At 41.2% G+C, this 8323-nt stretch overlaps 1 pseudogene; it reads right to left on the reverse strand.

Moving 5' to 3' along the window:
• Nucleotides 1–342: 342 nt before the first annotated feature.
• LOC119368798 lies at nt 343–7943 on the reverse strand (annotated as a pseudogene).
• Nucleotides 7944–8323: the final 380 nt, after the last annotated feature.

The following is an 8323-nucleotide window of genomic DNA, read 5'->3' on the forward strand; positions in this document are numbered from 1 at the left end:
TATTGGTTCAAACTAAGAGGCTGCAAGCTTTTGTTAATGCAACAGCGAAGTTAATTATGAAGTTTATGTTAATGATCAAGTGGAATGTTCATATGGATGCACAATGCGGCAGAATTGCAGTTAATATTGTGTTTTGGAGGTTCAATTTTTACGGGGTGATTAGGAACCAGCCACCCAATATCCAGTCTTTTTTGGGATTTAATTACTGGGGCTGGTTTTGGGAGGTTTAGGTTTCAGGGTTCGACTAGAGATGCCCTTAGGCTTCACTTCTTCAACTCGTAAGGGGGGAGGAGTAACATCATCCATGTTTTCCTTAATATCAAACAGGAACAGATTGAGAAGTTACAAACAAGGAAATCAACTCTTTCTGGTAGATATTAAAGCAACAAACCACTTAGTATTCCATACAATTCTCAAATTCTAGGAACAAGACTAAGGTACCACTTGCGGAGCACATACGCACATACAAGTTTATTGATAGAGGTAACAATACACTTCCATGAAAAACTAAAGATTGCATGATTAAAACAAGAAGGTAGATCGCCACACCACCTGGTTTATTAGCTAGGCTGCCTGTCTGAACGAATCATTCCAGGGCTGACTTATTAAAAGGTCGTAGGCTATCGAAAAGTAACAGTTCGACAGCTGAACGGAGAAGGTTAAGTTGCCTTTAGGCTTTAGCCAAAGGCTGGTCTAGCCGACGGTTGCCTGGGCGAGAGAAAACAACCTGCATATAGCATATACAATGTCAGCCAATCAGGCATCATCACAATCAGTACATGGAGTAGTACCTCCATTCCACAAAGGTGCAGGTTCAGACGTAATTTTGGTCGAAGTTTCAAACTAATGGTCACTATATTTTGAAGTGTGAAAATCACCTGTGAAGGTCTTTCTCAAGAAAAACACGTACGTACCTGGTAATCTCCAAGTGCCCGTGCCTTCATACAAGCCGCAGAGAATATGAGGTAGTACTCCCATATACGCATGAACTTCTCATCAAAACCCAGGGCCAAAATTTTACTGCAAGAAAAAGAAAGCGATAAGATATTAATACTATATAATCATCACAGCAAATTTACTTTCTCAATGAACCTATGATGTATGAGCTACTCTTGTTGTCGTCAAGTTTTTCCTAATTAACTGGACACCACCATTCTTCTATACTGAATGACAAATGGTACTTACTCTCTGTTGGCAGTGAAGTTGTCCATCCAGCACATCAGAGTTGTGTAGTAATGGGGCCCAATATTCTCGACATGCTCTATGCTACACCCAGTGTGCAACAAGATTAGGGAGGGTTTAATCAATGGAGATCCATCCATGACCATGAAGTGACCAATCAAGCATCGATCAATTGATGTAAAACGTACCTGAACCTCGAAGATGTGGTCATGGCAGACATTACACGGGACAAAGAAGGAAGGCAACCACCAGGGAATATGTACTCTTTTATGAAGTCTGGCTTTCTTCTGTATTGCTCATACCGTTCGTCTGGAACTGAGATGAACTAAAAACACATGTATATACAGAAAATGGTTAGTTCATGATCATGTAAGCCTAAGGTCTTGCTTGGATAGGAAGGAGTAAGTTTCATTGGGGTTTTCTAACAATCCAAAAGAATAAGGCTTAAACCTCATTCTTGTGCACCAAAATGAGGCATATACTAATTGGTTGTTGTTTGGAAATACACTTAGTTGTTAACAGTGATATTTGTCATGCACTAACCTGCAGGGCCATTATGCCATCTTCAGCCAAGACTCGCAGCAGGCAAAAAATTCGCCCAAGTATTCATGGCCAACATGTTCAATCATACAGCTGATTCACAGAAGAGGAATACATAAGTATAACAATGCACAGGGGTATTGTCGAAGTCACAGCGCCCAGCCGTAATATAGTAACACTTACATGCTTATGATTGCGTCATACTTGCACGGTGGTATTTTACGGTAGTCGCACAGCAGAAAAGTTATGTGGTCCTAAAAATTAATAACGACAGACAGTAGAATTGTTAGCTAGGATTTCACGCTGAGGAAGTAAGCTGGGGACAATTCTTTGTGCATGTCTATATTATATGTGCTGCATATATTTAAAGTACATAACGGGCTAGGCAGAAAAAATATATTAGTTGTGCTAGAAAATCTCACAAAAAATCAAAACATATGACCATTGATTACGTAGACCAGCATAATTACACAAGTTTTAACGGCTTAGAAGTAAAGTTACTAGATCAATCGCCTCCAGTCAAAGCTGTTTAAGGTCCAACATGATGCGCCGCCTAGGAAGCCCATGATAAAGTGTGTCCTGTAGTGATGAAAAAACTTCCGAAATGGTAGTGTTTGGATGCTTACTATGGCATGCCTTTTGATCCTGAGAATTGTTTTGGGCTGTTGCTGGCTCTCTAATAAGTAGGTAGTTTTGCAATTGATGGAAAGGGTTAGGCAATCCACATATACACTTCAACATGTGGTTTGGGTGGTTTTTCTAATGGAAATTGATGAGGGGGGCCGTTCTTTCAAAACAAAAAACACAGGCAGCAACAAAAACTAAATGTAGTTATTGGCAAAATCAGGCCATGCTATCAAATGACATATTATTCTCACATCTTCATATCACCAATTACAATAAAGGCTGGAGGGGTAGAAGATAAAAAGGCTTAAGTACTCGCACTACACTTTCTCAATGAACACATATTGGTGAAATGGTAGTTACTACTGATAAACTATTAAACTGGACAGGTATTGTGTAAAGGAGGGAGTAACATAGAACTAACCTCTAAGCCAGCTTCTCTTGCTTTTCCCTCCGCATATTTAAGCTGCTCCTCTGACAAAGTGACTCCGGTGTATTTGCAGCCAGTTTGCTTAACCACTTGTATCGCTAAACTTCCCCAGCCGAAACCGATATCAAGAACATGATGTCCCCTCTCGACTTTAGCCTTTGGTTAATTGTGCATTTTGCAAAGTTGAAGTACCATCAGATCATGTTCAGTTGTTTACAACGTTGTCTAACCAGTAATCAATCAAATGATACAACCTCTGGAGATATGGTAGTATTACCTTTTTGATTAGTAGGCTAAGTTTACGTTCCTGGGCTGCTTCTAAGCTTTCATTCTCCATCTACCAATTTAATTTAATCCATGAATTAATAAAACTACTCTACACAATTTACAAGCCGCACAAAAAAAGCAAAAGATTTACAAACCTTGAAAATCGCACAAGAGTAAGTCATCGATCTATCCATAAAAAGTGAGAAAAACTCGTTACTCTGCACACATACATGAGAAGAAAGACAGAACTATTAGTATATTTGGTATGCACAGATGCATGCAAGTAATGAATGATGAAAAATCTTTTTATAAGGTTTGGAACACAAAAGAAGAGACATGAGTACTGACAAGATCATAGTGCTGAGAGATGTTTCGACGACATTGTGTCATAGTGTTCTTCCTTGAGGCTTGGCCGAAAAAGTATTTAGTATGTGCCAACCAAGCTATTACATGCAAGGGTGTCCACCGACCCCTGCAAACCAAACAATTTTATATACATGATTAGTCACAAACACATAGATTCAAAGATACTAGTGGTCAATTCATATGAATTTAGTGGTCAATTAAATGTTTCAGAACCTTTTTCCAGTAGTACGGCGGTTCCTACGCTCATCTCTGTTAGCAATGAGTATCTGCAAAGAAATAGATCATTGATTTGATCTGTAATGAAGAAGAAATGGCTACCAATAGGCTCATGGACTATAATATAGTTTTACCAGGAGAAGATTCAGAAGGCCTTCTCTCTTGTCAAGAAAAGAGAAACAACCGTTAATATAGGCTTCTGCCAAGCCAAGGTTTCCTTCTGTTGCAACCTGACAGCCATGAGAGAGACAGGACAAACACATGTGGTTCAAATGAGAGAGTTAGGTACAGAAATTCAGTGGAGTATGTAAGAAATTAAGAATCGCGTATGGACACATCACCAATCAGAAAAACAAATAAATGCATGTGTAGGCAGAAAGAGAATATAAGATAACCTTCCAATAGAACAAGGGGTCATGAACTCGCATGACAGATTTTACACTGCATTTGTCACAAGCTTTACCGAAGCTGAACACACTTCCTCCCTCTTCGACAAATCTGCATGAAAACTATGAGGTGAAAAACAGTCATAATTAAACGTCGCATAGTATGTCGACTCATACAAGGACTCACATCAAGTTGCCGATGGATATATATTGGTTGAAAATCTTGCAACTAGAAGGCGCGCCCCAGCCTCGGTCCATGATGGAATCAACTGCTTTGGGTTTAGCCGAAGCTCACACTTCTTTCCAAGCAAACCTTGAGCTGCTGCTTTCCCAGCCTGCATCGATTCAATATGTCCAATACAAATAGACCTCACATGTCTATTTCATGAAATGGTCATTCTGAATTATGTAATTGCAACTTATTTATGTTTAGCTTTGTTAGACGTTGCTAATTTAGCACATAACAGTATGGTTCACTATGCTGGACAGGTCGAAAAGAGAACGGAGAGGTTGTGCATGCAAATACCTTCAATCCGTCTTCATGGAAGCCGTGACCTGTTATCCAAGGCAGAAGAGACATTTGAGACCTAGTGTTCTTTAGATCATTTCACAACTAACTTTAATGTAGTAAATGTCTATTGAACAATTTATCTACAAACTGAAATTACACAGGTTACTTTGATATGCCCCGCAGAACCATATTCCTCTCTTTCCCTGGATCTGATCAAGCTGAAGATAAGCCTTCGCCGCAGCCACAGACAGAACAGGAAGGCTTGTAGACCATTTAAGCAGTACATGATCCGGAACACAAGGGGGGTTGAGTGTCACTAGGAAAGGCCTGACAGATTCAATTTTCTACAAGTACAACAAAAAAGAAAAAGATACCACAATTAATAATTAAGCAATCCATTCATTCTGCTGGAGGGGTTAGGCTGAAGCTTCCATTTTGCTGTTATTATGTGAGCCAGCTCTACAGTGTGTTCTAACGTAATTAAAATATGGCTGTATTGCTATGCAGAAATGACTTTATCCTTTCGTTCTTTCTTTTTGCTGGGGATGCCTAGTCCTCAGGACATGTAACGCTGATGTACAAAATGGTTTCAGCGTCGTAATAAAGCCAGGGCATGGCCCTTTCGTCAAGAAATATATAATCAATACAGTTAATTCATTATAACAAACCCTGTATATGAAACCACAGAATTTACCTGAATATGGTTTAGCCAGTATGTAACAGAAAAACCCCTGCTAGTTGTCCCCAGGAAATTCCAGGCGCTCCATGCCGACGAATTCCGGGGCATCAAATTTTGATCGCGGTGGAGGTATATATCCCTGCAGCATAAATGTGTCAGACAATTAGTACATCAGCTCAAACTTTATTTATGCGTTCATTGAGCAATTGTAGGTAGGCTTTACCTTTGGACATACTGACAAGCACCTAGAATTTTCAATTCGTCATGTGTAGCTTCAGCTCCTAGTACTTTGAGAGCATTAGGTGCATGGGTCCCAAGGATGACACTGTCGTATGTTTCCTCTGAACCATCATTCTCCAAGACTCTGTAGCCAGCTGCCGGTGCCAAGATATTGTTTCAGTTAATGCCAAGATAATAGGATACAGACACATTGTTTGTACTCCCACACAATCAACTTATAGTTCGGCATTAGCAATAGTGCCTGTATGTACCTCCACCAAAACTTGAAACTGATTTGACCCGACAGCTGGTTTTAATTCGACATCCCATGCTTTCCAAAGCTCCTTTTACCTGCGTGTGCGCAATAGTTGCACTAGTTAATTCCCAACATTTGGCTGCAGCTAAAGCCTAGAGAGTGTAATAAACAGAGATCATGTGTGGCCCTGTTGTCGCCTACATGGGTTGCAATAAGTACCTTGTCTACAAAGGACTCCGAACGAGCCTTGACAGTGGGCAACTGAGGGTAACGAAACAGCTGAGAGAGCAGCTACTTAATCAGCTTTCAAATGCACAAAGACGAATTAAGCATGCAAATGCAATGGGAATGGAACATGTATACAAAGTAGTTGGGCACCTGAAGAAGGTCATGGTTGCGGAAAAATGATAGCACGAAGAAAGCAGACAAGCTCAGAACACCTTCTGATGAAGATGACCACAGGCCTGCACAGACTGGAATCTGCACCAAATATATTTTTTGTGTCACCAACTCAAACTGCAAATAATCAGCCTTAATTACCGCCCCCTGCACTGCACCAATGTTGGTGGGAAAACGTACTAGCCATTAAGTAGTCAACCCAGATTTTAGTTAGAACTAGAATATTTCATCTGGACTTTCATCAATAATTAATTGAAAATTGTAGTTTCTCTTTCATAGTTTTAGACTGTTCAAAGAACATGAAAATCAAAAATTGAATACAGAAATCCTAATCTGATATTTTTCCAAAATGAAGGGTTGATCGACACACTAAAAAGGGTGTAAGCAAGTAGATTAGAAGCAGTACAAGATAAGCCTCTTGAAATAGTAGGGAATATCCTTGCGACTGAATGAATTGCCCCAATGTCTCAGTACGATCCAGATCGGGGTTATGTTCTTGGTGCTCCAGGTACCTTCATTCCAAAGGTCGTACCAACGAGTACATTGTTATCATATATAAACACAAGGAATATCTAAATGTCCAGCTACAAATGGAAGTAGTAAAAATGCACACAAGAACTGAGGGACTGGACTGCTTACGTCAAAGCATCGTTCTTGAACTTGAATATGTCACGGACCATGCGCCAAAAACTGATTTTCAGTATGTTGGCTTTTTGTGCCAAGAGGCTCAAGATGCCGTTGCCATTGCCCCACTCACACCCTCCTCCACCACCGTCTGATTGTGTGCTCACTGATAAAGACATGTCCGATCTCTCCATCTCCACCCCGAGCACTACTAACCATTCCATCATGTGGGAATATGTTACCTACATTGATGCACATATGGCACAACAAAAATGTTAGTGCGACACCAAAAAAAGTTCTTATAATATAGGTTTACAAAGATCTTCCATGTTCAGCCCAGTGGTTACGAAGTCCTATATCAATTTAATCAGAGTAAAAATAAGTATCAAAATATATTGCAACCATGCACATTAATCAGATATAAACCAACACGTAAAGCTACCACTGCATTTCCAACCATAAGCATTATAGTACAATTTCAGAAACATAACAATACATGGCTTGTTCCGTCAAAACAGAATACATGACGCAGGCAGTCTTTCAAAGGATAAAGTGGTCTCCAAGCTGACATAAACCTTAAAAATGATCGACTAGTTCAAGTTGAATGGTAATCTTTGGTTGAGTAATTGTTTGAACGCAACTTGTCTTTCCAAACAAAATTTCATGGCACCCTAATACCTATGTCAGTGTTGTATCAATTTGCTACGAACCCTGCACAAGCAATCAAGCACCTCAAAACACAAACACAAATCGACAACCTGATAACTCTAATCTACTCCTTGTGTCTTGTCCTAAAAAAATAACTCTAATCTTTTCTAGTAGAAAGTAGAAACAGTGGATGAGCTTTGTGCGTAGAAGCACTCTGCCGAGCACCTTCCGTGCGATGAGCAGAGCAGGTGGGCACGAACGGCACTGGAAGAACGCGTGGAGGTGGGGGGCAGCTATGGGTTCAGATCAAGCCTGTACCGCCTGCCCTTGGGTACCTACCCGATAATGACGGCGAGCTCACGGCCGAGGTTCGCTCCTGTCGGGGGGCCTGCTTGAACGACGACGGCGGCAGGGCGCTGCGGTAGGCGAAGGCAGAGGGCTGCAACTGCAAGGGGGGAGCCTCGGCGGCGGCGCCGAAGCCGCCTCGGAGGAAGCCGAAGGTGACATGGGGCGCCTCGTAGGTGTGGTCGAAATCGTTGTCGGGAGGCGCCGCGGCGACGACGGGGGAGTGGGCTGCCGCGGCGGAGGACGCAACAGAGGGCTAGAGAGTGAGTGAGTGGAAAGGTGGGACCGGGAGACAAAATGCTTTGCTGCCGGACAAAACGCATTACCACAGACGTAAAAAAAAGGTTTTACCAATCGAAAATGCTATTCCTACTGAAAGTCATACTTTTTTCTGAGAAATCTCGGAGAGCTTTGTTCAACAAAAGTGTTTCTAAGACAGTAAGCCATAAAAAGACGGAACCGAGTCTAACCAACTCTCGGTGACCACAAGTGAGCGTGCATGTTTAGCACACAAGTGGGCTGGAACATCAGCCGCCCTGAATACTTTTTTTTTTATAAAAAGAGAGTTTCCTCTCCGATTTCCATTAATAGAAATCACCAAGTCTTACAAAAAGGAGAAAAGAAAACGAGG

The sequence above is a fragment of the Triticum dicoccoides genome, chromosome 2B (assembly GCF_002162155.2).
Source record: "Triticum dicoccoides isolate Atlit2015 ecotype Zavitan chromosome 2B, WEW_v2.0, whole genome shotgun sequence".
In the NCBI taxonomy this organism is placed as follows: Eukaryota; Viridiplantae; Streptophyta; class Magnoliopsida; order Poales; family Poaceae; genus Triticum; species Triticum dicoccoides.